At 38.7% G+C, this 27,301-nt stretch overlaps 1 protein-coding gene across 1 annotated transcript in view; it reads left to right on the top strand.

Moving 5' to 3' along the window:
* DNAH12 (dynein axonemal heavy chain 12) overlaps positions 1 to 27,301 on the top strand; it is a 4,520,724-nt gene that overhangs the window by 200,886 nt on the left and 4,292,537 nt on the right. The window lies entirely within an intron of this gene.

Genomic DNA, 27,301 nt, shown 5'->3' with positions numbered 1-27,301 from the left:
ATGGGTGTAACATAGGATATTTTCCAAAGTTTGGGCACATAGTTTTCAACAACTGATCTGTTTATGAGAGTGGAGATTGGGGATAGCAATAGTATCTGCTGTGAGTTTCAAGAAATAGCTGGGGAGTAGGTCGGCTGCTGTTGATGAGGTTTTTAGTTTGGAGAGCATGCTTTTGATTGAGGTGGTGAAAACTGTTTTGAGGGTAAAGCTTGTATTAGTATTATTTGTGTTGGGGGATAGTGAGGTTGGAACTGTCTTGTGATACTAAGGAAAGAACTGAGTTTACAAAGTGAGAGTTGAATTGTGTTTCAATGGTAACTTTAGTGTTAGGGGTGGTTGGTTTGGGCGTAGCCTTTTGGGTGGATTTTAGTAGCTGGTTTATATTTTTCCAAAATTTTGGGGGGTTGTGTTGCTATTTAGTTGTAATGTCATGTAGTAGGATTTTTTTCCAGCCTAATGCATTTTTTGCACGGTTGCACAGTTATTGGTGCTTAGTTAGGCTTTTTGTTTCTTTGTTTTTTTGATAGTAAAGCCAGGCAGTGTCTCTGGACTTGAGGACTTGTTTGTTTTCTTTACTGAGTCAGGGATTTGTAGAGGTTCTAACCTTGATTTTGCACAATGGAGCGACAGTGTCTAGGTGTTGTAGACAAGGTTTTTGAAATATGCTACAGCCTGGTCAATTGGGAGGGTTATTAGGGGGGGGTCCAGTCACAGTTATAGAGTAGAGTATTGAGGACCTCAGGAGATAAATTTTTTGTGTTTCTAGTGGATTTATAGTTAGTGGTTTTGCATAGGCTTGTTCTACTATGTATAAGGTATGTTTCGTTGTGGTCACTTAAGGTATCTGGGAGACTGCCTGTGTGGGGGTGCAATGCAGGGTTGTTAGTTAGGACCTAGTCAAGGATGTATTCCATTTTAAATTTCTTATCACATCTAATTGGAGCTTGGAAAAGCTGCCGGTAGCCATGGAGATTTATTAGAATACTTGGTGGTTATGATATACAGTTGAACCAATCTAGGTTGAAATCCCCCAGAATAAGGGTTTCTTGAGAGTATGTAGAAGAACACCAGGATAAGAAGTCTTCAAAGCTAGCAGGTGTATTACCAGGTGGAGTATAGATCACAATCATGGTGATGATCTTTTTAGGGTGAAGTTGGAATTGGGAGGTAAGTATGTCCCGATTATTGCGAGAGGGGGAGGAGTTTGGTATTTGACATCAAGTTAAGTTGGAATTATACAGTAAGGCAGTTCCACCCCCTTTACGAAGTGGTCTGTCTTGTCTAATGATATTGTAGCTGGTAGGGAGAACTTCTGAGGTAATTATGTTTTTATTTAGCCTGGATTCTGTTAAAGCAACTATGGGGAGTATTGTGCTATTGTAGCCTGGAGTTCATGTATTTCATTTTTGATACTTCTAATATTAATATTTAGCATTAAGAGATGGTTGGTTTTGTTGCTGCTGTTGATTTGCCCAGGGATGAAGATAGATTCAGAGTTATTAGGGAAGATAGAATTCTTTTCAGAAGTTATAGTTAGTGAGTAGGATAAAATGGACTTTAAAAATATGGTAGAAATAAATGAGAATGAGAGATAGTTAAGAAGTAATATCAGTAATTTAAAAGGGCTGGCAAATGTTAAAGTATTGCAGAATAAGGGGAATCTCACAGAACAAGAAGAGGTGCAAATGCAGAGTGCTAAAGAGAAAATAATGGTGTGTATGGATAATATTCATGAGTGTAGAAAGATTGTTGCTAAGCAACTATTTTTAAACTATTTATTTGGTTTAACAAGTCCATCAACATTTAAAACAGTGTATAACAAGATAAACAATATTTACAAAAGTCCATAACAAGAATATTAATATAGTCTTAGTAATTAGTACTTTTCCAGTAAATCATCGAGCTTTTGTCAAGATGTGTACTGCTAAGTTATGTTTAAAGTTCTCATTCTTATAGTTGACAACTCATTTTTACAGTCTTAGCCAGGCACACAAATTCACCAAATGCTAATTCAGTTTTATGTTTCCATTTTTTTTTGTTATAACTTTTCTTGCAGTGGCATGTATTGCCCAAAGAAGAGGTATTTAAGAAATAGGTATAGCTGCTAGAACTGGGACATTAAATAGTTTCAAGGAGTCAGTAATAATGCAATTGTCTGACCACAAAGCCTGAGAAAAGTTTCTAAAATCACTCCAAGAGGAAGTCACCAGCTTATAATCCATTATCACGTGTAACCAGTCAGCATTAGGAACTTCATTACTCCTTCAGCATTTCTTTTTTCCTGTTTTATATATTTGTTTACATTTATGAGGTGTAAGAAAGACTGTATGCAGAAATTCCCATATGTAGATTTTCTAGTAAAGTGAGGATGTTGACTTTCCTGCAGATTTTAAGAATAACTTTTTATTTAGTTCTGAAAATGGTTCATTGTTAATTTTTGTTGAGAAGTTCCAGATTGTCATATCTGGGGTAACAAATTAAGTTCTAATAATCTTTTTTAAACATCTTTATTGAGTCATCACTTGTGACATAGGCATATTTTCATTTATACAAAAGTAATCAAATTGTGTTAAATTAACATTAAACAAACATTAGACTTCACATATATTGCTATGTATCATATAACCTAAGCAACATTACATGAATTATTCAAGTCTTGCCCTGTTTTAAACAAGAAACATGTTTATTAAACCATCAGATGTTAAGTTGTCAATCTCGCCTTCATTCTTGCTGGATGGGTTCGGAGCCGATCCTCGGCTCTGACTCGGCACTTGCTTTAGCTTGAGAACTCCTTTTACCAGCTCGAGGCAACCCTGTATCCCATGATGCAAGGCGGAACTACCTCAGATCTCGTTTGCCGCTTAGCGAAAGAGGTCTCCTTTTTGCCAGCTGAGGTAAGTTGATATTTTCAGAAAGCTTAGTCAGGGATTATTTCTCCCTTATTCCCCTTTTTATAGTGTGTAGTGTTTCTACAGCCCACCCTATTCCCCTTATAGTTAAAAACTTTTAAATTCTTTTATAATTCTAAAAGGGTTTTCAGTTAGGCCTAGACCCCCTTGCTTAATCCCCACCTGTGTGTCTGTGTGTTTGGGGATTAATTGTGTGATTGTTGGGGTGTGTGTGACTTTCTTCCTCCAGGACTATGTCTAAGGAAGGCAAGGTCTCAGGCTTCAAGAAGTGTGACTCGTGCTGTCAGAAAATGTTTCTGACAGACGGTCACACTTCTTGTGTTTACTGCCTGGGGCCTTTGCACCTGCAGGACTCCTGTGCTTTGTGTCACTCTTTTAGCCAGAGAGTCCTGCAGGAAAGGAGGAATAAATTGATCCTCCGTGGCTTGCTTAAGCCAGAAGGTTCTCCCTCTAAAACAGGGTCCAGTAAACCTTCTAAGCCTCCGAAGGTTCAGGCTACAGTGTCTAAGCCTCCTCCGGTGGCTCCGGCTCCGTCGGAGCCGAGATCAGCTCCAGCTGGAGCCGATCTTTCTGCTTCTAAAGTAGTGGGCTCGGCACCGATCAGTTCCGACACCCAATCTACTGTTGCCTTGTCGGCTCCGGCTGGAGCCGACACCTTATCCAGTATCGGAGCTGAGAAACCTTTGGCTCCATCTGGAATTCATCAGGGGACTTTGGCTCCGATGACTTCGTCCCGAAAGAGATCTCGGTCCCCTTCGTTGGAGAGTATCCACTCGGCTCCGGGGTCTCCTCTTTTGTCGGAGCGGAGTCATCGGAGCCGATCTTCGAGATCTTCCAGGCTGTCTGACCACGACTTAGAGAGGGTGGTAAGCAGGCTGTTAAAGTCGCAGGCACTGGCCCAAATGCTCCATAGCCCGTCTCAGCAGACTTCGGCTATTGCTTTACCCCTTGAACTTCCTCCTCCGACTCCCCACCAGAGTTCGGAGATGGAGCTTCTCGTGACAGCGACTGTTTCGGCGCCGGAGCTGATACATCCCTCTTCGGCTCCGATCTCTTCCATGAGACCTTCCTTGGAGGGATCCAGTTGTCGAGTTTCCCTGGTCAGCTCCGAGGGGGCTAGTGGCATCGGACCCTTGTCCGACCCCGCTCTCCCTCTCGGGGCTTCGGCTTTGGTAAGCTCAGCACCGACATCGGCCTCGGAGCCTTCCCTCTCAGTGGAGCCGGGAATTCCTGTTTCCTCGGAACGGGGATATTCCGGTCTCCCGGGGAGGGGAGCCTTTGAGGTGATGAGGAGTGTCCTGGCTCCTGAGCCAGGTCAACGGTCCATCCCTTTAGCTCCTCCCTCTTCGGTGCCTGTAGACACCTCTTGCCAGCCTCTTGCTCTCAGGCCCAGGGATCCATCGCCCCAGGTTTCCCCATTGGGAATTTCCTCCTCTTCGAAGTTTCTCCTGATCCTGCAGGTGAACCCCCTTGGAAGAGGACGTGTAAGAGGAAACACACAGACTCCCCTGAGTCTACTACATCTGATACCGACTTAGATGAGTCGGAGGGTTCCCCATGATCCCCCTCTGAGGATGTCTCCTTTTCAGACATCCTTGAGCTCCTCAAACAGAGGGGGAATTGGCCATCCATTGATCCCTCCGAGGATGAGTCGGTATACCTGGAGGCTTTTGGATCCCGACCCTCCACCTCCTGGGTGTCTCCGCCTTTCGACCCACTTATGCAGGTAGTGGCTCGAAAGGCGTGAGCAGCTCCAGATTCTGTGGAACCTGTCCCCAGGAGGCCATCCAAGTTTATTACAGCCCCTACGGACAAACAGTTTCTTTCCAAGGGCGTTTCTGTGGATGCTATGGTGGTGGCGGCCGCCACTAAGAAGGAACTTGCGGATCCTTTAGTACCTGTCCATCCTCCTAACAAGGATTCTAGGACCATGGACAGGAATGGAAAGTGGATGTTTTCTTCAGCGACCTTTGCTATGCGTTCGCTGAACTACCTTTGTCACTTCACCAGGCTTCAAAGAGATATTCTTAAGGAACTAGGTGAAGTGGTCCAGGATCCTTCTGCTGCTGGGGCTCAAGAAAAGATTGCCTCACAGCTAGCAATCCTGAATTCCTTATCCAACTCCTCCGTGCGGCTCATATCCTATGCGGCCGATGGAGCGAGCAGGGCCGCAGGCACAGGTGTGGCTCTTAGACGTCAAGCCTGGATGCGGCTGTGTAATTTTGCGGACCCCTTTAAGGCGTCCTTCACCAATACCCCCTTTGATGGTTCGGCTTTGTTCGGACCTCAGGTGAAGGATACCTTGACCAGGTGTGAGCAGGACGGTAAAACTCTTTCTGCCATTGGAGTCCATTTTTCCACCCCTTCTAGACCATATCCCAAGGGTCAGAAGGGAGGGAAGATGTGGTTCCATAAAGCCCAAGGAGCTACACGGACACACGTGGTCAGTTTACCCCCAGAGGCAGAGGGGTAACAATAATAGACGCCCTAGAGGCAGGGGGTCCTCAGAACCAGGGCAACAGGGAGTCTCTTCCTGAGAAGCCCTTTCAGCACCCCTGAGGTGTTGCCCGACTGTCCACCCTTGGAGGCAGTCGGGGGAAGGATTTCGCTGTACCCAGTAGCCTGGCATTCCCTTTCACAAGATATGTGGGTACAGTCGATCATATCCGAGGGTTACAAAATTCCCTTCGAAAGGTATCCCGTACCTCAACAATCCCTTCCAGACATCTCACCCGGTCAAAGGGATTTGGCAGAACAGGAGGTTTCAAAGCTCCTAGGAAAAAGAGCCATCCAGACTGTTCCAGCAGACCAAGTAGGATCCGGCGTCTACTCGAGATTCTTTTTGGTCCCCAAAAGGACGGGAGATTGGAGACCAATATTAGACCTGAGCAGTCTAAACAGATTTGTCAAGAAGGCAAGATTCCGGATGGTCACGCTTCAGTCCATTCTGCCCTTTCTGGGCAAGGACAACTGGATGTGCTCTATAGACCTTCAGGACGCGTACTATCACATAAAGATTCACAGGCGCTCCAGAAGGTTTCCTCCGCTTTCGGCTAGGGACCAGTCATTACCAATTCAGAACCCTGCCCTTTGGCCTCACTTCAGCCCCCAGAGTGTTTACCAAATGCATGGCAGTGGTCACAGCTCATCTGAGACGTCAAGGATTCCAGGTGTTTCCTTATTTAGACGACTGGCTCCTCTCCACCACCACCAAGTGTCAACTTCTTCAGACCAGAGACTACACTCTGCAGCTTTGCAGGAGTTTGGGAATTTCAGTGAATTTAAAAAAATCTTCTCTGCGGCCTTGCCAATCTATCACCTTTATAGGCACAGAATTAAACACCGTCAAAATGTTAGCCAGACTAACAGATCAAAGAATTCTGGACATCCAAAAATTCGTTCGGATTCTATTGCAGAGCAGCAAGGTCAAAGCCAGATTGATACTAAAGGTTCTAGGTCTTATGGCTGCAGCCATTGTTCTTCTACCACTGGCTCGCTTCCACATGCGTCTTCTGCAGTGGATATTATTCACTCAGTGGTCGTTCCACAGTCTTCCGATGAGGCACGAAATCTTAGTCACACAATCGTGCAGAACTCATCTGAACTGGTGGATATCTTCCCCTCTTCTTCATCAGGGCCGACCCTTTGTTCCCCCTCCTCCAGTTGCCACAGTTACTACGGATGCCTCTCTGATCGGGTGGGGGGGGGGCATTATCAGGGCAGGATGGTCCACGGGACGTGGCAACCCATAGAATACCATCTGCACATAAATGTCCTGGAGATGAGAGCGGTGCTTTTAATGTTGCAAGCCCTCAACGACTTTCTTCCCACGGGGACTATTGCATTACAAATGGACAACATGTCCGTGGTCTGGTACATCAACAAGCAGGGCGGGACCAGGTCCTATCCGTTGTGTCGAGAAGCTCTCAGACTTTGGCAATGGGCAATCTCCTCTAATCGGTTTCTGATAGCAACGCACATCCCCGGCAGGTCCAACCTCTTGGCGGACAGGCTGAGCAGATTCATTCTCATGCCTCACGAGTGGTCTCTCAATCAATCGGTAGTAGATCAGATTTTTCTGAAGTGGGGCACACCTTGTTGCGATCTTTTTGCTACACCCCAAAACAACAAGTGCCCCGATTTTTTCACCCTCTTTCCCCTACCAGGCCAACCCCTGAGAGACTCTCTAACCCAGGATTGGCCCCGGGGACTTCTGTACGCCTTTCCTCCCTTTCCCTTGATTCCACAAGTCATTCAGAAAGCCACCGTTTTGAGGGCCAAGTTGATTCTCATTGCCCCTTACTGGCCTCGACAAATTTGGTTTCCGTATCTGCATCATCACCTCCTGGTGCAGCCCTGGCATCTGGACCCAGTTCCGGATCTCTTGATCCACCAGTCGGGTCAACAGCACCGGGCCATTCATTCTCTCAACCTCACTGCTTGGTTGCTCCACTTCCTTCCCTAGCCAGGCTTCCGATGATCTCTGATTCAGTCAGAGACATCTTAGTGTCTTCCTTAAAGTCATCCACCAGAACTGTTTATGCTAGCAAGTGGCGACGTTTTTCTATTTGGGCAAATTCCAGGAATATTGATCCCTTTACTGCTCCTGTGCATTCTGTTTTAGATTTCCTGGCTGAGGTTTTTCAGTCAGGATCTTCTTCATCTTCAGTTAAAGTTCAACTGGCTGCTATTTCCAAGTATCATGTTGGCTTGCATGATAATAACATTATGTCTCATAGATTATGCAAGGCCTTTCTGAGAGGAGTTTTTCTCCTAAAGCCGCCTATAAAGCATCCTCCTCCGCAATGGGATCTAAATTTAATGTTGGCATCCTTGATGTTACCTCCCTTCGAACCGTCTGCTTCATGTTCTTTGAAATTATTGACCTGGAAAACTATATTTTTACTGGCTGTCACTTCAGCAAGAAGGGTTTCCGAGACTCAAGCTCTCTGCATCCGTTCCCCTTACTTGGTTTTTCATAAGGACAGGGTATCCTTAAGAACGGACCCGTCCTTTCTCCCCAAAGTTGTGTCTAAAACCAATATTAATCAATCCATAGATCTACCAGTCTTTTTCCCAAACTATTCTGACAGAGCTGAACAAAAGCTTCATTTTTTGGATGTCCATCGTCAGCTCAGGTACTATTTGCATAGAACGAAACAATTCAGGAAATCGGACCAATTATTTGTCTCCTATGCAGAAAACAGGATAGGCCTCCCAGTGTCTAAAGTGACCTTATCCAGATGGTTGTCTTCCACCATTTCCTATGTGTACTCTCTCAGAGGCAAGCAACTATCTTCTAAACCGAATGCACACTCAACCAGGAGTCTATCCACTTCTGCAGCTTTTCAGGATAGACTACCTATTGATACCATTTGTGCAGCAGCTACTTGGGCCACTCCTCATACCTTTGTCTCTCATTACAAATTAGACTTGGCCTCCAGAGACAGGGCCAGTTTTGGTTCCACAGTTCTCAAGAGTCTGTTCCATTGAGCCACCCGGGATACAGGTGCTAGGGACGCGGTCCCATCCAGCAAGAATGAAGGCGAGATTGACAACTTAACATTTAGAAGTTATGTACCTACCATAACGTTCCATGTTAGTTGTCTTCTCTCGCCTCTTTCTTCGTCCCTCCCTCCTTCCCCCTGGCCTGGACAGATCTTGAAGAGTTCCTATCAGGTTGTTTCCTCCTGAGCCTTCTTTAGAGGACTCTTTATTATGGACTTGGGTTTCCTAAATATGTTAGGTTAGTCCTTAGCAGGGTAGGTTAGCTACCAAACGAGATCTGAGGTAGTTCCGCCTTGCATCATGGGATATAGGGTTGCCTCGAGCTGGTAAAAGGAGTTCTCAAGCTAAAGCAAGTGCCGAGTCGGAGCCGAGGATCGGCTCCGAACCCATCCAGCAAGAAAGAAGGCGAGAGAAGACAACTAACATGGAACGTTATGGTAGGTACATAACTTCTAATTATGACATAAGCAATCATACATTTATATAAATGAAAATGAACCACACTGATGCAATCCTAGTTGCAAGAATTTTACATCACAAACTATACTGACACACTTCCTGTTCCAAACATTATACATCACTTATAATCTACCCAGTCATTTTCAAACATTACATAGCTCATTTAAGTCCTTCCTTCTTTTAAACCTCATTCTTCCCCTGTATGTATTGTTCACAAAGTTCCCATTTTTTCCCATGTAGTTTGCTCCTACACTTTTGTAAAGATCTCAATTCCAGTTGTTTTATCTCTGTTACTATATTCACTACTTCTAATGTAGTTGGTTTAAATTTTGATTTCCATTTTCTAGCAATTGCTTTTTTGGCAGGCACCATAATTAGACACAGCAAGGCCTTACCATGTCAAGTTAATTCCGATTCTGTATCATAGCTCAGAAAAATCATCTCCGTTGTCACATCAATCCGTCCACCCAGTATCTCTAACAGTGCATTCCATAGGGAATCCTTAAAGTCCACCAACCACACTCCCAGAAAATATGTTCCCAATTACCTCTTTCTTCCCTGTCACACCTCCAGCATTTGCTGTCTACCTGAGGAAAAATTCTCTGGAGTCTACTTGGGGTATAAAAATATCATTGTAAACTTCTAAGGAAAAATCCTAAATCTTCTAGATTTTGTTGAATATTTGGGAGACATGCGTATATCCTTCCATTGTTTCTTTGTGAATTGCTTATCCAATCTCTCTCTTTCCAGTTCTTTCCAACCTCCTCCGATTCTTACAGTTATCATACAGTATTTTAAATGGTTTACTAATTATTCCTTTTTTTAATGGCAGCTTCTGTTCTAGATTCTACTAAAACTCTACCAGTGCTGGTCTTTCATTTAGTACCCCCCATATTTATTTCTCTTTGCTTATGCTCTGATATCAATCCTTGATGGGAAAAGGCAATCTCTAACCTGCAGTCCAAATAAATTCTTGGCCTCTTCCTATTCTGTTATCTTTTCCTCTCTAGTTATTTACTCCTAGTACCTTGGTTCCTTTGCCAGTTTTCCCCAATATATTCCATCCTGTCTTGCCTATTGTCTATATCCATAATTGCAGTCATCCCTTTTGGCAGAATCTCTTTTCTCCATTTCCATGTTGGTTTAGTTCTTAGAAAACTTTCTGCTACTTTATGGATATAATATTCTGTATGATTATTGCTATTCTCCTTAAAGGCCTGCATCCAAAATCACATTCTCTTCTTGTTTCTTTAGCTTCCCCCTGTTTCAACATCATACCTTTCCACTTTGAATTATATTTTTCTGCTTGTGATATGTGTAGGAGCCTTAACTGTGTAGCTCTGAAATACCCCTTCAAACTGGGTAATCTCAATCTGCTTTGTTCTACTGGAAGAATTAGCTTATCCCACTTGACTCTTGCCATCTTCCCCTCCCAGATAAAGTCCTTCAGCTCTTTATTAATTATGATCCACAACTTCTCCTCTGGTTAATAAAAATATGCTTGACCTGTGTGCAAGACTAAAGGGCCTAAAAACATTTTGACTGCTTGTATTTTTACTATCCATATAACAAAGTCTCCATTTTCTCAGTTATTGTTTTATCTTTTATTTAGACTCTTTCAACATATCTTTAGCTGCCACACCAGAATAATTTTAATCAATACTCCAAAGTACTTAATTTTGTCATGTCCCCATAAATACGGATATTGCTGAACCAGTTCATGTAAGGGTGTATAATTTATCACTACTGCCTTTGTTTTAGCTTCATTAATTTTGTATCCCAAAAAGATTTGAAACTGTCTCAAACTGTTCCACAACACTGTAATGTCTCTTTCTGTTTTTGTCATGTATAAAATAATATCATCTGCAAATAGAGCCAGCTTTTCGTGACTACCATACCAATTATATCCTTGAATTTCTGAGTCCCTTATTTTCTGTGATAGTGGTTCTAAATATAATGCAAATAGTGAAAGAGGACACCCCTTCTTGGTTCCACTGCTCAAGCAAAAATTATCAGAGTGCACCTCACCCACTTTAATTTTCACCTCTGATCCCTCATATGTCCTCCTAATCAACCTATATTTTTTTCAGGAAATGCAAATGCATCCATTGCCTGCTCATAAAGTCCCAGGTTACTCTGTCAAATGCTTTCTCTGCATCAAGACCCACCAACAACAATGGTATTTTCTTACATTCTGTTTCTTTCTGGATCATCAGTGTTCTGTTAATGTTGTCAAATGTTTGCCTACCCTCCACAAAACCACATTGATCCATATCTATCAATTTTGGCATTACTTTTGTCATTCTTTTAGCCATTATAGACATGAACACTTTATAATCTTGGTTTAGTATTGAAATGGGCCTGTATGAAGCTGGATCTGAGGGATCTTTACCCTCTTTAGGTATTACAGCTACTACTGCTTTTTTCCAGGATGTTGGTACTTCTCCTCTTAAAATACTGTTAAACAAAACTTTCCAGATCTTTATAATTTTTTTCTCTCCTGGCTTTCGAACTTCCACAGGAATACTACCTATTCCTGGGTACTTTCCTGTAGATTGGTTATACATTACAATTTTTATCTCATCTCCTCCTATCCTCATTGTTAGTAATTGAGCCTCATCTACCTCTAACTTTGGTATATTTAATTCTTCCATAAACATTTCCATTTGTATCTTTTCTTGATTTCCATATTTCTCAGCTTAATACAGACTTTCATAGAATTTCTGAAGTATTTCTAATACCTCTACAGGACCTTTTGTTACCTTCCTTGTTATAGGCTCCTTAAACTTGTTGACAGCCCTTTCTTCTTTCTGTTGCCTGAGTTATTATGCTAAAAGTTTTTGTGCTCTACTGTTATTATCAATAAACAGTTGCTTAACAGCAATCTTTCTAAACTTAGGCATATTGTCGAGATAATCCCTTATTTTCTGCTCAACATTCTGCAGCTGATCCTGTTCTTGTTCTGTGAGAATCCCCCTATTCTGCAGTACTTTAACATTTGTCAGTCCCTCTAAATAATTCTTGTTATTCTTAATGATAGCTCCCTTTCTTTTATTTCCACCCGATTTTTAAACTCCACCTTAATTTTATCTCATCCCTAGCTATATTTTCAGAAGAAATTTCTATCCTAATAACTCTTGCATAATCTCCAGTACCCATTCCTTAAATTCCTCTTTTTAACAGATAAGTGGGTAAGCGCCCGTGTCTCATTTTTATTTCATTAACCTGTGAACCCAGCCACTGGGGATGCACAAGCCAGTGCATTTCTTTGTGGCGGTCCCAAGCCCGGATAAATGGGGAGGGTTGCGTCAGGAAGGGCATCCGGTGTAAAACTTCGCCAAAAACATTCATGCGTACACCAGTAAATATTTCTGTACCAGATCAGTCGAGGCCCGGGTTAACAACGACCGCCACCAGTACTGTTAGCCAACAGGGTGCTGGTGGAAATTGGGCTACTGTTGGCCGAAGGAGTAGAAGAAGCGGAAGGCATGGCCGAAGGCAGGAAGAGAGGAGAAAGGCTAGGACTGTGGTAGTGAGGGTCGGAACTTTGAATGTTGGCAGTATGACTGGTATAGGGAGAGAGCTAGCTGATATGATGGACAGAAGGAAGGTTGGTATATTGTGTGTGCAAGAGACCAGATGGAAGGGGAGTAAGGCTAGATGTATCGGAGGTGGGTTCAGATTGTTTTATCATGGTGTGGATGGGAGGAGAAATGGCATAGGAGTTATCCTGAAAGAACAGTATGCTAACAGTGTTTTGGAGGTGAAAAGAGTGTCAGATAGAGTGCTGTTTATGAAGCAGGAAATTGATGGTGTAATGATGAATGTTGTTAGTGCCAATGCTCCACAAGTTGGGTGTGCGATGGATGAGAAAGAAAAATTTTGGAGTGAGTTGGATGAAGTGGTGATGACTGTACCCAAGGGTGAGAGAGTGGTGATTGGAGCAGATTTCAATGGGCATGTTGGTGAAGGGAACAGAGGGGATGAGGAAGTGATGGGTAGGTATGTTAAACAAAGGAATGCAGAAGGTCAGATGATAGTGGATTTTGCGAAAAGGATGGACATGGCTGTGGTGAATACATATTTTAACAAGAGGGAGGAGCATAGGGTGACATACAAGAGTGGAGGAAGATGCACACAGGTGGATTATGTCTTATGTAGGAGGGCCAGTTTAAATGAGATTGGAGTCTGTAAAGTAGTGACCGGGGAAAGTGTAGTTAGGCAGCATAGGATGGTGGTTTGTAGGATGACGTTGGTGATCAAGAAGAGGAGGAGGAGTGTGAGGCAGCACCAAGGATCAAATGGTGGAAATTGAAAAAGGGTAATTGTGAGGTGGAGTTCAGGGATGAGTTAAGACAGGCACTGGGTGGCAGTGAAGAGTTACCAAATAGCTGGGTAACTACAGAAGAGCTAGTAAGGGAGACGGCTAGAAAGGTGCTTGGCATGACATCTGGACAGAGGAAGGATGACAAGGAGACATGGTGGTGGAATGAGGAAGTACAGGAGAGTATACAGAGAAAGAGGTTGGCAAAGAAGAAGTGAGATTGTCAGAGAGATGAAGAAAGTAGACAGGAGTATAAGGAGATGAGGTGCATGGCAAAGAGAGAGGTGGTGAAGGCTAAGGATAAGGCATATGAAGAGTTGTATGAAAGGTTGGACACTAAGGAGGGAGAAAAGGACCTGTACCGATTGGCTATACAGAGGGACCGAGCTAGGAAAGATGTGCAGTAGGTAAAGGTGATAAAGGATAATGAGGGAAACATACTCACAAGCGAGGAGAGTGTGTTGAGGAGATGGAAAGAGTACTTTGAGGGGTTGATGAATGAAGAGAATGAGAGGGAGAGAAGGTTGGATGATGTGGGGATAGTGAATCATGAAGTACAATAGATTAGCAAGGAGGAAGTAAGGACAGCTATGAAGAGGATGAAGAATGGAAAGGCTGTTGGTCCAGATGACATACCTGTGGAAGCATGGAGGTGTTTAGGTGAAATGGCAGTGGAGTTTTTAACCAGATTGTTTAATGAAATCTTGGAAAGTGAGAAGATGCCTGAGGAATGGAGAAAAAGTGTTTTGGTACCGATTTTTAAGAGTAAGGGTGATGTGCAGAGCTGTAGTAATTACAGAGGGATTAAATTGATCAGTCACAGCATGATGTTATGGAAAAGAGTAGTGGAAGCTAGGTTAAGAAGGGACGTGATGATTAGTGATCAGCAGTATGGTTTCATGCCAGGAAAGAGCACTACAGATGTGATGTTTGCTCTGAGAGTGTTGATGGAGAAGTACAGAGAAGGTCAGAAGGAGTTGCGTTGTGTTTTTGTAGACTTAGAGAAAGCATATGACAGGGTGCCTAGAGAGGAGTTGTGGTATTGTATGAGGAAGTCGGAGTGTCAGAGAAGTATGTAAGAGTGGTACAGGATATGTACGAGGGTAGTGTGACAGTGGTGAGGTCTGCGGTGGGAGTGACAGATGCGTTTAAGGTGGAGGTGGGGTTACATCAAGGATCAGCTCTGAGCCCTTCCTTATTTGCAATGGTGATGGACAGGTTGACAGACAAGATCAGATAGGAGTCCCTGTGGACTATGATGTTTGCAGATGACATTGTGATCTGTAGTGAGAGTAGGGAACAGGTGAAGGAGACCCTGGAGAGATGGAGATATGCTCTAGAAAGAAGAGGAATCAGCAAGACTAAGACAGAATATATGTGTGTGAATGAGAGGGAGGATAGAGGAATGGTGAGGATGCAAGGAGTAGAGGTGGCGAAGGTGGATGAGTTTAAATACTTGGGATCAATAGTTCAGAGTAATGGTGAGTGTGGAAGAGATCTGAAAAGAGTACAGGCAGGATTGAGTGGGTGGAGAAGCATGTCAGGAGTGATTTGTGACAGACGAGTACCAGTAAGAGTGAAAGGGAAGGTCTACAAGAGGGTAGTGAGACCAGCTATGTTATATGGGTTGGAGACAGTGGCATTGACAAAAAGGCAGGAGTTTGAGCTGGATGTGGCAGAGTTAAAGATGTTAAGATTTGCACTGGGTGTGACGAGGGTGGACAGGATTAGGAATAAGTATATTAGAGGGTCAGCCCAGGTTGGAAGGTTTGGAGACAAAGCCAGAGAGGCAAGATTACATTGGTTTGGACATGTGCTGAGGAGGGATGCTGAGTATATTGGGAAAAAGATGCTAAGGATGAAGCTACTAGGTAACAGGAAAAGAGGAAGGCCTAAGATATGGTTTATGGATGTGGTGAGAGAGGACATGCAGGTGGTTGGTGTGACAGAGCAAGATGCAGAGGACAGGAAGAAATGGAAACAGATGATCCGCTCTGACGACCCCTAATGGGAACAGCCGAAAGAAGATGATGAACCTGTGTTTTTATTTTGGTTATCATTGGTGCATGATCTGAAATGGTTATTAGATGCATATCAAGGGCTTCAATTAAATTCACATGTTCCTGTGAAATGTAAATGCTGTCTATCCTAGCCCAGTTTTTATATCGTGGGGAATAATATGTAAATTCACTCCAAACTCCTATTATTGAATTCACATCTTCCATGCCAAATATTTTCATACATTTCTTCAAAACTCTACCCTCCTTTGTTATACTTTCCCTTCTGGGCCCTCCAGACACATCCTCACTGTTGCAAATCATGTTCCATTTCCCACCTGTAAGTAATATTCTTTGCTGAGGACTGATTATTTCTCCCAAAATGTTCTTCCACTCCATTATAGCAGTTTTAGGTGGAATATAAATACATGCCAGTGTAATCCTCCTCCTTTGCCAGTAGCCCCTTAGCACTACAAATCCGCCATTGTTATCTTTTTTATCCTCTTCTATAACTATTGGAGCTCCTCTTGCAATTAATATAAGTACTCCTCTTTTCCTTTTTCCCAGGTATTCTGCTGAATAACCATCCTGAAAACCTTTCTTTATCAAATTCACATGTTCAGTTCTTTCTGTGTGTCAACTGTAACATAGCTATTTGCACTCTACATTTTTTAATATAGTTCACTAGTCTTTCTTTTTGTGTTTATCTGTAAGACTGTTGACATTTAAAGACATTGCAGAAACCATCATTGCATGAAAAAGTTATTATTCCTACTTTTACATACAACACCTTTTTTGTTAAATGTTTAGTTATGTCTTTTGTGTTACATCCATGCACCATCTGACGGGTTAAACTTTTATACAGTTGTTTCTTGTAATATCCATTTGAGCATGTGTCACATCTTACAGATCTTTTTGTTTTATTGAATGCCCTCAAACAAAAAAAAAAAAAACAAACACCCTTCCAATACCCCACTAAAACCTATTAACTTAATACTAACACACAAAACATGTCCATCTTTAAATACTGGTTTTACCCTCCTAATAGGAACAAAAGTCCCAAACTGACAGCCACACTCACAGACTTGAGTTAACCTAAAAGAAAAGTTAAACATGTAAAGACACATGATGCAGTCTATGCTTCAACTAAGTGCTAATTGCTTTTGTCGTTTCTTTATACCCCCTGGATGTTTTCAGAGAATATGTCCTAGCCAATTTCTCTTCTCAGTTTTTTTTCCTGTCAGCCAATCGCTTTATACCAGCATGTAGTCAGTTTCTCTTTATCAGAATGTCTCCATGGAGACACGAGAACCAGACAGTCAGTTTCTCTTTATCAGATTGTTTCCATGGAAACCTGAAAACCAGCTGCAGAATTGCTACTGAGCATATATGTTTTTGCTAGAAAAAAAAACTCATAATATTCAACATTCTTTTTCATTTACTTGCTTATTCTTAAAATTTGTTACTAAATCAAGCCAAGATCCTTAATCCAGTCATTTCCCCATGGAAAAATGATACAAAGCACATTAATTTTTATTTTGTCATGATCTTTTAACCAGGTTTTTATTTTGTTGCACTGCCTACTTTTTTTAAAACTGAACAAGAAAGAGAGAAGGGAGAAAGAAAAGAAAAACAAAACAGCAGCACCTGTTTACAATCCCTATTACAGTTAAACATAACTGAGACAACTTTACTTTATAGCATGCAAAGAAAACCATACACTACAAAAATAGTGCTAATAAGAAAAACATTTCTTTGCTTACTGTTAACCATTTCCCTCCTCTTCCCCTCCTCCAAAGGATTTTTTTGAACATTAATGACATGAAGTAAGGCACACACTTTAGAGTCTCCCACAAGTCCAACAAATTCTGAGAAAAAGTCCAATGTATCCAGATTTTTTTGTTCTGTCATATTTCACACATATAATTACTGCATTGTAATCCCATATTAAGTTTCTTGTTTTAATACTGTTCATCTCCATCTCCCAGATGATGTCACTGCTTCATTTTCATTCTTCTAGTCAACTCTTGTGCTCCCTTCTTTCACTCCAAGATTTTCTGTTGAAACACAGGAAAACATTTCACATGTACAGTCTGTCTGTGGTCTTTATTACCAGAACAAGAAGCAGGCTCTCTTTCTGTTTCACAGCTCACTTTTTGTTGGACAAACTTTTGTATTTCCTCCTTAGCATGTACTTCATCAAAATATGATTTTGTCCCTCCAGGGAAAAATACTTTGAAGACAGCTGGGTACAGCAGTTTGAATCTCACACCTGCATTTCAACCTTTCCTGAATAGTGGAATAAATTTGCTTTTCCTCTACCTGATGTACAATGAGTAATCTTCTCTACAAACACTCTGCTGTCTCCCACTTTTAGTACTTTGTCCTTCTGCCACAGTTTTGTCAACATAAACTCCTTCTGCTGGTAGGATTGCATCTTTACTATTAAAGGTCTAGGTTGCTTTCTCATAGCTTGTTTGGAGCGTACACACAATGTACCCTTTTGACTGACAACTCCTGGAATACCAGTTCATTTGCTTATTTGTACTTTCATAAAATTAATGCAGTCTGTTCCTTCCAGCTTCTCTGGTATAGCTGAAAATCTCAGGTTTTCCCATACATGCTCTGTCCTATAACTATTATTTTTTGAAAAGACTCTTCCTGAGCAGTATAATATTCAGCTAGCCTTTTCTTCATTTCAACCTCTGATTTTTGCGGCATTGTCACCTCATCTGAATATTTGTTTAAAGCTTCTTCCATTTTTCCAGCCTTTTTTGTTTGTATTGATATACTGTATCAGTGTTTAATTTATTTTAACCAGGTCTGTGTATAGTTGTTTTATATTTTCTTGTAGTTTACTGGAATTTGTGTCTGGAAGTTACATTGCTTTTTGCTGAACTGCTGCAGAACTTTCTCCAGTCATTGTTTTTTCCTCATTTTTTTGTAGCTGTTTTTTTTCTAGGTCCTCTTTATTTCTTTTTTCCTGGCATCCAGTCAGTGCAGTTACTAGCCAGTTATAGAAATGTACCCGCAACTTCAGGACTACTGGCCTTCTATGCTGTGTTTCTGTTTTCACACTGGGAGAGCTAGAAGTAAGCTATTACTCAATGTGGATCCATCTTGGAAGTCCCAGTTCTAATAATCTTGTATATATTTGATAGATATGACTTCCCCTTGGGTAGCCCACTATTAACATTAGAGAATAGAGACAAGATTTTTGGAACACGTTTAGTTTAATTATCTAGTGATATTTTGATTTTATCCTGAATATATTCTTTACAGGTATGTGTATCTAACCAGCCTCCTTGTTCTATGCTATATCTTGCTATTATAAATTCAACAGGATGTACTTTGTTTCCATTAAGAAATTGATGCCAAAATATTAGGTTACTAGGTTATTAGATTACTAGGGTCCTTGTCTCTTTGAGAGCTGTCATTGTGTTCACATTAAAAAAGATATTATAGCAATAACCCACGCCTGGGTGTGGGTAATGCTAAATTTACCCACGGTTGGCGTGGTTTGGTCCCGAGGCGGCCGAGGACCAAAAAGCCAACCGTGGGTAAATTTAGCATTACCCACACCCAGAAGTGGGTTATTGCTATTATACCATGACATTATTTAAGAAAAGAAACTAATACTTTTCTTAAATAATGGCATAGTATAATGCCTGTTTACTGCCCTTCCGCAGATGTCTTGGCATCCGCGGCAGTTCTGATGTACTGCGCCGCGCAGTACATCAGAGTTGTGAGCAAAACGGAGAATGCAAGATCTCCGTTGCTTTTTAGTGTCTCGCTATGTTAAATGAGTTTAACATAGCGAGACAGTTTTAAAATAAGCAACGGACATCTCCGTTGCTTATTTTAAAACTGTCTCGCTATGTTAAACTCATTTAACATAGTGAGACACTAAAAAAAAGCAACGGAGATCTTGCTTTCTCCGTTAAACACTGTCTCGCTATGTTAAATGGGTTTAACATAGCGTGACAGCTTTAAAATAAGCAACGGAGATCTCCGTTGCTTATTTTAAAGCTGTCTCACTATGTTAAACCCATTTAACATAGCGAGACAGTGTTTTAAAAAAACGAGTTATACTAATGGAAAAAAGTCCGTGCGACCGGACCTTTTTCCATTAGTATAACTCGATTTACAACGGGCATGCTGGCCAATCAGCGTGCACGTTTTGGGGGTGGGTCATGGTATAATAAGCATCCATTAGTGAAAACAGTGGGGAATAATAGGATTAGTAATTCCTTGACTATGTAATCTGAATTTATAAACCTTTTGAAGATTGAAAAGATTTGGTTAATAAAAGGCTTAAAAGTAAACTTGTTTCCTTCATTCAGAACAAAATCTTTTAAAGCCCATTAGAATATACTGAGACCCAGTTTCATATAATAATCTATGATAAGTTTGTTGTTGTCTATTAATATTTTCTCATGTAAAGATTTCCAACAAGAGACATATGAAGAATCTAACAACAATAATATTATTTTAATAATTACAGCATTAGAATATAGCTCACTGTTTGGAAACTTAATGCTACCTTCCTCCCAGCTTTTGACATGCCAGTCTAAAGATATCCTTGTTTTCTTAGGGTACCCTAAGAATTTAAGTCAGGTAAAATTTATTTTTCACATAATTTTTTTAGAGGAGGGAGAATTAATGATTGACTGTAGTATAAAATGTTTTGTAAAATTATCATTTTAATCAGGGTGAGTCTATCTTCCATTGTAAAGAATAGCTTATTCCAATTGTCTGTTAACTTTATGATTTCTTCCATTAAGTTTGTATAGTGTATAAATATGGAATCTTTGTTCTTAGATTCATTAATGGTACCTAAATATTTAATCTGAGAATTTTCCCAGTAAGATTGTTTTATGTGATTTTAAAAAAGTTTTTTTTTTGTTTATAAGCAATGTTTTATTATGATTAAATTTCAAACCTGAGACCTTTTCAAAGTAATCCAAGGATTTGAGTATATGATCTAATGACTGTTCTATGTCACTGCATGTCAACAGTATGTCATCAGCAAAAAGCTGGATTTTTGATGAAAAGTCTTCATTTATTTTGAAGCTTTTAATATTTATGTTAGATATTATATGGCTAGCTATTGGTTCTATAGTTAGAGCAAATAATAAATGGAAAGAGGTCATCCTTGTTTTGTACCTTTTGCTGTGTTAAAGGGTCTAGATAGAAAGGAACCTATTTTGACAACAGATACTGAATTGCTATAAAGTGTTTTAATTAGTGTTGTAAAACTAGAGGAAAAGTTATATTCATTTAATATTTTAAACAAATAATACCAGCTCACTGAATTGAAAGCTTTATCAATATCTAGACTTATTATGGATAATTATTTTTTTTTTTTTGTGATATCAATTCATGAAAACAGTCTTATAATATTGTCTTGTACTCTTCTGTTTATTATAAAGCCAGCTTGATCTTCATTTATTAATCCTGGAAGTATATGTTTTAGCATTTTTGCTAGTACAGACAAGAAAACTTTGCAGTCTACATTCAAAGGTGAGAGAGGGGGATAAGAAGCACATGATACTGGATCTTTATCTGATTTTAAAATAGGTATAATTATAGAGTATCTCCAAGAGGGAGGAATATTAGCTGAGCTTTTGACTTCTTCAAAAATGTTCAATAAGTTTTTTTTTTTTTTAATATTTTTCAGGTGGCAGTTTATAATATTCTGGGATGATACCATCTAATCCTGGAGCCTTGTTTGTTTTGAGACTTTTAATGTGGTTTTTCAGTTCTTTAAAAGAAAAAGTCCTATCACTTTTAATTTTCTGTTCATTAGTTAATTTATGATGTATATTTTCCTTCAAAAAACTATCAGTTCATTATTCTCTGTCTGTCCTCATTTTATTAATTTTTAATATTTACTAAAATATTGTAATATGTCATTTAGATTCATTATTTTGATGTTTTCCCCTTCTTTCTATCCAATCTCTTTAATGTGACTTATTTTCTTCATATATATATATATATATATATATATATATATATATATATACATATATATTTATCTAATGGCTGTTCTGCGAAAATTCTTTGGGTTTACTGAATAAGACTGTACTTTAATTTTTTCCAGATTGATTAAGACCTTGTGTTGATGTATTTCCTGATATTCCTGATTCAGCTTTTTTAATTCCATATTTGAGGCTTGGTCATTGAGCTTTAAGTTTAACTTTGCTCTGCAATCTAATATAGATAAATTAATCAAGTCCTTGTCCCTTTCATTCCTTTTACATATATACCCGTGTTTAACTTTACCAAATAAATAGGTTTTTAGGGTGCCCCATAATATAGCATCTGTCACCTCCCCATTGTTACTAAATTCCATGAATTGATTAATTTCTCTCAAAAAACAACCATTAAAACCTTTTATTTTAATTATGCATGCAGGTAACCTTTGGCAATGAATTAAGATATTTGAGCTAAAGGTTAGAGTGAATGTTATGGCATTATGGTCAGACAAAGGGCACAAGACTATTAATACGTCTTTTATTTTTAAATAAAGTTCATTTGATACAAAAGCTTTATTAATATTGGTTTGCCTTCCATATCTGAAGGAAGAGTATGGATACTTTAAAAAGCTTTGTAGTTTGAAGTCTAAAATATTCTTTATATTCATTAAACATGTACAGTGATTTAAATGTTTTGCTGTAGAAGATGGTCTGACTGTTTTTTTCTCATTAGTGGTATTTTTACTTAATAAAATACAATTAAAGTCTCTGACTATCACCATATTTCTTTTTGAGTGTAATGTCATAATGTCTAGATACTTATTTGTTTTTTTATATCCTTTTGTAGGAATCCAATAAGTATTTACGAGAGTGTAATGCTTTTTATCTATTTCTATTACCACCAATCCCAGCATACCATTCTTATCAGAATAAGTGTCAACTGTTTTAAGTAGGTGTAGAATTTTCTTCCAAAGGATAAGAATACCTCTTCTTTTCAAACTAAAATGAGAACTTACTAGAATTAAATACTTCTTTATTTACAACCTCCCTAAATCTTCAGTCAAAAGACGTGTCTCTTTCAAGAGGACAATATCTGTTTTATGTAATGTTAAATACTTATTAAAACAGTTTCTTTTTAAAGGGTTATTCAACCCATTAACTTTTAGTGAAAAACCTTTATATCTTGTTATCTTTGAGAACAAATGGTTTAAAAAGTAATGAGTAATGGTTTAGTACAATGAGTACAGATTTAACATATGTACAACTTGTTATGGACAAACATTCTAAAACTAGTATTAATAAATCTAAGTTAAAAACATTTTAGCCACTAACATGTATTAAAAAAATTCCTGATTTGATGAAAGTTTCGTACAAACCAAAATTTCATACCTAATACACTCTAAATATATAAGCTGTGCTTCTAACAGTCATAACAGAGACCTAAACAATTAGCTTAATCTTATAAAATCACATTTGAGATAGGAAGCCACTTATAACAGTTGTCTTATTTTTTGTAAGTGTGTTCTTCTTACTTACTTACTAATGTGTTATTCGTTACTTTCTTAAAACACGATTCCCCTAATTCTAGGACTTTTATTTAACCTATCTACAAAATAACTAATAACTATATACATAGTATACTGCACTGACTATTATAATTTATTGCTGAACTGTTATTTAGGGTATGTGGGATACTTTAGCAGTCCTGTATATTGTGTATAAAAGCTTGCTGTTATTGTAGTGTTAGCAAGCCTTCAAGTTTGTGTGTACTCTCCATTCAGCTCCACACTGTCATATAGAGCTGTACATTTCTGTTCACAGAGCTACATGACCACATACATATATGCATTTAAACCTCACCTTCTCCATATAGTTACAAACAAATGTGAGTATTTAAGCATAAACATATACACCCATGTCTAGTAGTCATCATGACATAATATAAAGCTGGAATGTTGTTTACTTTTTTTAAAACAAAACCTGTTAAATTTATGTTATTTTTATTCAAACAATGTACTAACAGCTATACTTTGTTTAATATCTTATAAAAAGAAATCATGCAGCAATTTAATTTTACAGGTGTTTTAAAACTCAGTAAAGTTGCTGTTTAAAATGAGGATGGGGAAGCTCTATGTATTCAACAATAAATAAAACTTTCTGTAACTTAAAATGCATGCTGACCTTATTAATGAAGCTTTCACATAATCCCTTTAGAGCAGCATTATATGGCTTATAAAGGTTGCTTTTGAGTAAACCACCTTCAGAGACCCTTTCCCTTGTGTATCATGTTTCTTTCCCACCCCCAGCCTTGCATTTCCTATCACAAGTTTCCTTAGAATAGAAGCTTCTTTTGTTTCACTGAAGTAATAATATTGAGTATAAAATTAAAAAGCATGTTTTAATTTACAAAATCATTTCTTAACTCAATTAATGTAAAGAAGTCTTCAAAACCTTCCAATAATATTAATGTTCTTTTCAAAAGTTCCCTTCATTTCCTGTTTCTGGAAGGGTTAGAGGTCTTGTAACACTTCCTTTCTCATGCGCTGTTCAAAATGAAACCAGGCTGCTGTGGAAACTTAAATAAACTTGTGCCATTAAGGAAAAATACTTTTGAAGCACTTTTAGAATGTCAGGCAGGAAAATGAGGTAAAAGAAAGAAGAAAAAAGTTAAAAGGCCTTGCGATCTTGCTGGGATAGCCATGATCTATGTAAAAAAGACACTTTAACAGTTTTACTAAAGAAATAAATAAAATAGTTCAGACAAGCCCCATTTAAAGTAAAATTCATTAAGTACATGTTATTTAAGCAGTTCCCCAACATTTAGTAATATTTCTGTTGATTATTTAACTGTTTAAATTTAACAGATAACCATGACAGAACAGATCTGCACCTATTAGTATCTTTTAGTACATTGTTTTAAATAAAACATTCACTCTATATTAAACCCAAACTAATTATCATTACTTATATGTCTTCTTATTAATATTTAAATAAAATGAACTATAAAATGTTAATCGGCTTTTTAAACTCAGATTATATATTTCAGATTACTATTAATATAACTATTACTTATACTTTTATCCCATCTATTGGAGAATCAGATGTATTTCAATAAGCAGGAAACTATTTTTATGGAAACTATATTTGAGTGTGAGAAAATGAAAAGATGAACAGTTTTACCTTTTGATGAAATCCATTAAAATGCTTCAAAAACAAGTTATTATAAAACTATGCATTGTACAACAACATGTAATATTTTCATTTCTCCCAGAGTTTTTTTTTTGTCTTTTACTGTCCATTCATTTCTTGTAGCATGTCTTTTCAGAGATGAGGTCCATCCACTCTATTTCTTCAGTGACATTAACTAAGTTGTTTTTCTGAACAAAAGAAACAACATCTTCCATGCTTTAAAATGTTTTTCTTCCTTCTGGCAAAGAAAAATTTAATTTTGTGGATAAACTAGATGTGTTTTTATATCAGATTGCTTTAGACTTTTTAGCAAGGGAATGTGTGCTTTCATTTTTGAGACGGGTAAAGAAGAAAAGCCACTGCCAGATCTGATAAGGTTATCACCTATTTTGATGGGTGATACAGACCTGGCAGTTTTTAGAACTAAGTCTTTGTCCTGACTGGAAATAAATGTCACTATTATGGATCTTGGAGTTGAAGTTTTCGTGTTTGAATTTGTTGTTGATAGGAATCTGTGTGCCCTCTCTATACCATAAGATAGGGCTTCAGGGAGGTTTAAAGTTTTTGGAATTCAAGTAGTTAAAAAGTTTACCATATTTTCTCCCTCTTGCTTCTCAGGCACTCCATATATCCTGATATTATCCCATCTTGCCCTTTTTCAAGGTCATCTATCTCTTCCAGGAACTTGTTTTGTTTTCATATTAATTCAATGTTGCTTTCTTCTTCTTCGTCAGTCTTCCGTGGCAGATATCTAAAGTTTTTGCTGTTTAACTACTTCATTTATTACTTCTGCTTTTTACAATCTACTTTGATTGTGTCTACATTAGAGTCTGGTTTATCCAATTATAATAAGTCCTGAATACCATTGATAGATTGCAGCTCCTTCTTCACAGTGACTTCTTGAAGTGTTGGCTTAGAGTGACTGATTTTCATTTAATATTTTAAAGCTGAAGTTTTGACAGGAAAACTTTAAATAAGAGTGGATTTTTTTTCACCAGACAGTCCCAAATAATTTCCATTTTTTTATTTTACCTTTTTAGAAGGTTTTTAGTGAAGCTGACAATTAAAACCTGTCAGAAATGTATAAGAGAAGCAGAACAAAATTCTTATCCTATTAACTGCTTGCCATCCTGGCCACCAAGCAACAATTTTTGATAACAACTCTGAACCACAAAAACTTTTATCATATTGACTTAGGTAAAAGAAAGTAGAAAGGGTTGTCACCAAACTTAGGGAGCCTATAACAAGAAAAATAACCAGAGAGCTTGTAGCAGTATTACAGATATTTTAGAAATCTTGTGAATTTTTTTTTAATCTTTTTCAAATTTGAAAGCACAGAAATCTGGAAATGCATAAATATTTCCATTTGTACTCTTTCTTGAAGATTTAATGATGCCAATGTTAGAAGCAGACGTGGCTCAACAACTAGCAGTTAAGACAGGAAGAGATGAGGTAAAAACAGTGATATATCAATCTTCACAAAAGTCTCTATGAACAGATGGTATTCCTGTAAATGTTTGGGAGTTAGGAGTGAAGAAAATGATAAAGATCTGGAAGATTTTGTTTAACAGTATTTTAAAAGGAGGGCAAGCACCAACATTTTGGAGGAAAGCTGTATTGGCTATATTACCTAATTATGGTAAAGACCCATCAGACCCAGCTTCATATAAACCTATTTCAATTTTAAACCATGATTATAAAGTGGTTATGCTTATACTAGCTAAAAGAATGGCAAAGGTGTTTCTAAAATTGTTTGATATAGATCAATGTGGTTTTGTGGAGGGTTGGCAAACGTTTGACAACATTACTAGAACAATGAAAATCCAGAGGAAAGTCGAATGCAAGAAGATACCTCTGTTGTTTTGTGGGCCTTGATTCAGAGAAAGCATTTGACAGAATAAGCTGGGATTTTATGAGTAGGGCAATGGAAGTATTTGTATTCTCAGATACAATAGTAAGGTTTATTAGGAGGATATCTGAAGGATTGGAGGCAAAAATTAAAGTGGGAGGGTTCCTCCCTGGTAAGTTATGTTTGAGCAAAGGAACCAGGCAGGGATGTCCTCTTTCCTGTTTATTTGCTTTATATTTAGAGCCGCTGTTAAAGAAAATAAGGGACTCAGAAATTCAAGCATATAATTGGTATGGTGATCAAGAAAAGTTGGCTTTATTTACAGATGATATTTTGTAACTGATAAATCCAGAAAAGGACACCTAAATGTTATAGAACATTTTAGGTTCAGGTTTTTCGCGTTCAAGTCTTACTTAGAAATTAGGCAACAGGCTGTCCTTTGGGATAATAATCTTTCCACACATCTTCCTATTACCCTTGGTGTTCCTCAAAACTCTACTTTGGGACCTCTCCTATTCTCAATTTTTATTAACAATCTAAACGTAAAACTTCCTCAAGCTACCTGCAATTCAATATGCAGATGATTCCACATTAATATGCTCCTCTACTTCTTCAGCTGAACTACAGGCCCTCACCCAAAAAGTGTTTAAGATAGTAGAAAATTGGTTCCTACAACACTGCCTCCTTCTGAACCCCTCAAAAAACAAAATTATTGCTCTTCACTCCTACACAAAAGTCCTCCCCAATAGACTTCATGGTTATATTCAGTAATGGCACTGTCATATCTCCCGACCCAACCACCAAACTCTTAGGTGTAATAATTGACCACAACCTTAACTTTGACACACACATCAACACTGCAATTAAATCAGTTAACAGAAAACTAAGCTCCCTATACAAGATTTAACCTTTCCTTCTACTTTAGCTAGAACTACCATTGCCCATACCCATCTTATCTCCATCCTCCTCTGTGCCTCACCCATTTATACCAATCTAGCCAAAAACAACCTCAACAAACTGGAACCTCCTATAATAACATTGCCAGATTTGCTACTTGGCTCCCCATTTAGAACCCGCCATTGTCACAA

The sequence above is a fragment of the Protopterus annectens genome, chromosome 7.part1, assembly GCF_019279795.1.
Source record: "Protopterus annectens isolate FY-2018-M chromosome 7.part1, PAN1.0, whole genome shotgun sequence".
Taxonomy (NCBI): Eukaryota; Metazoa; Chordata; order Ceratodontiformes; family Protopteridae; genus Protopterus; species Protopterus annectens.
This window is presented reverse-complemented; position numbering and strand designations above follow the sequence as displayed.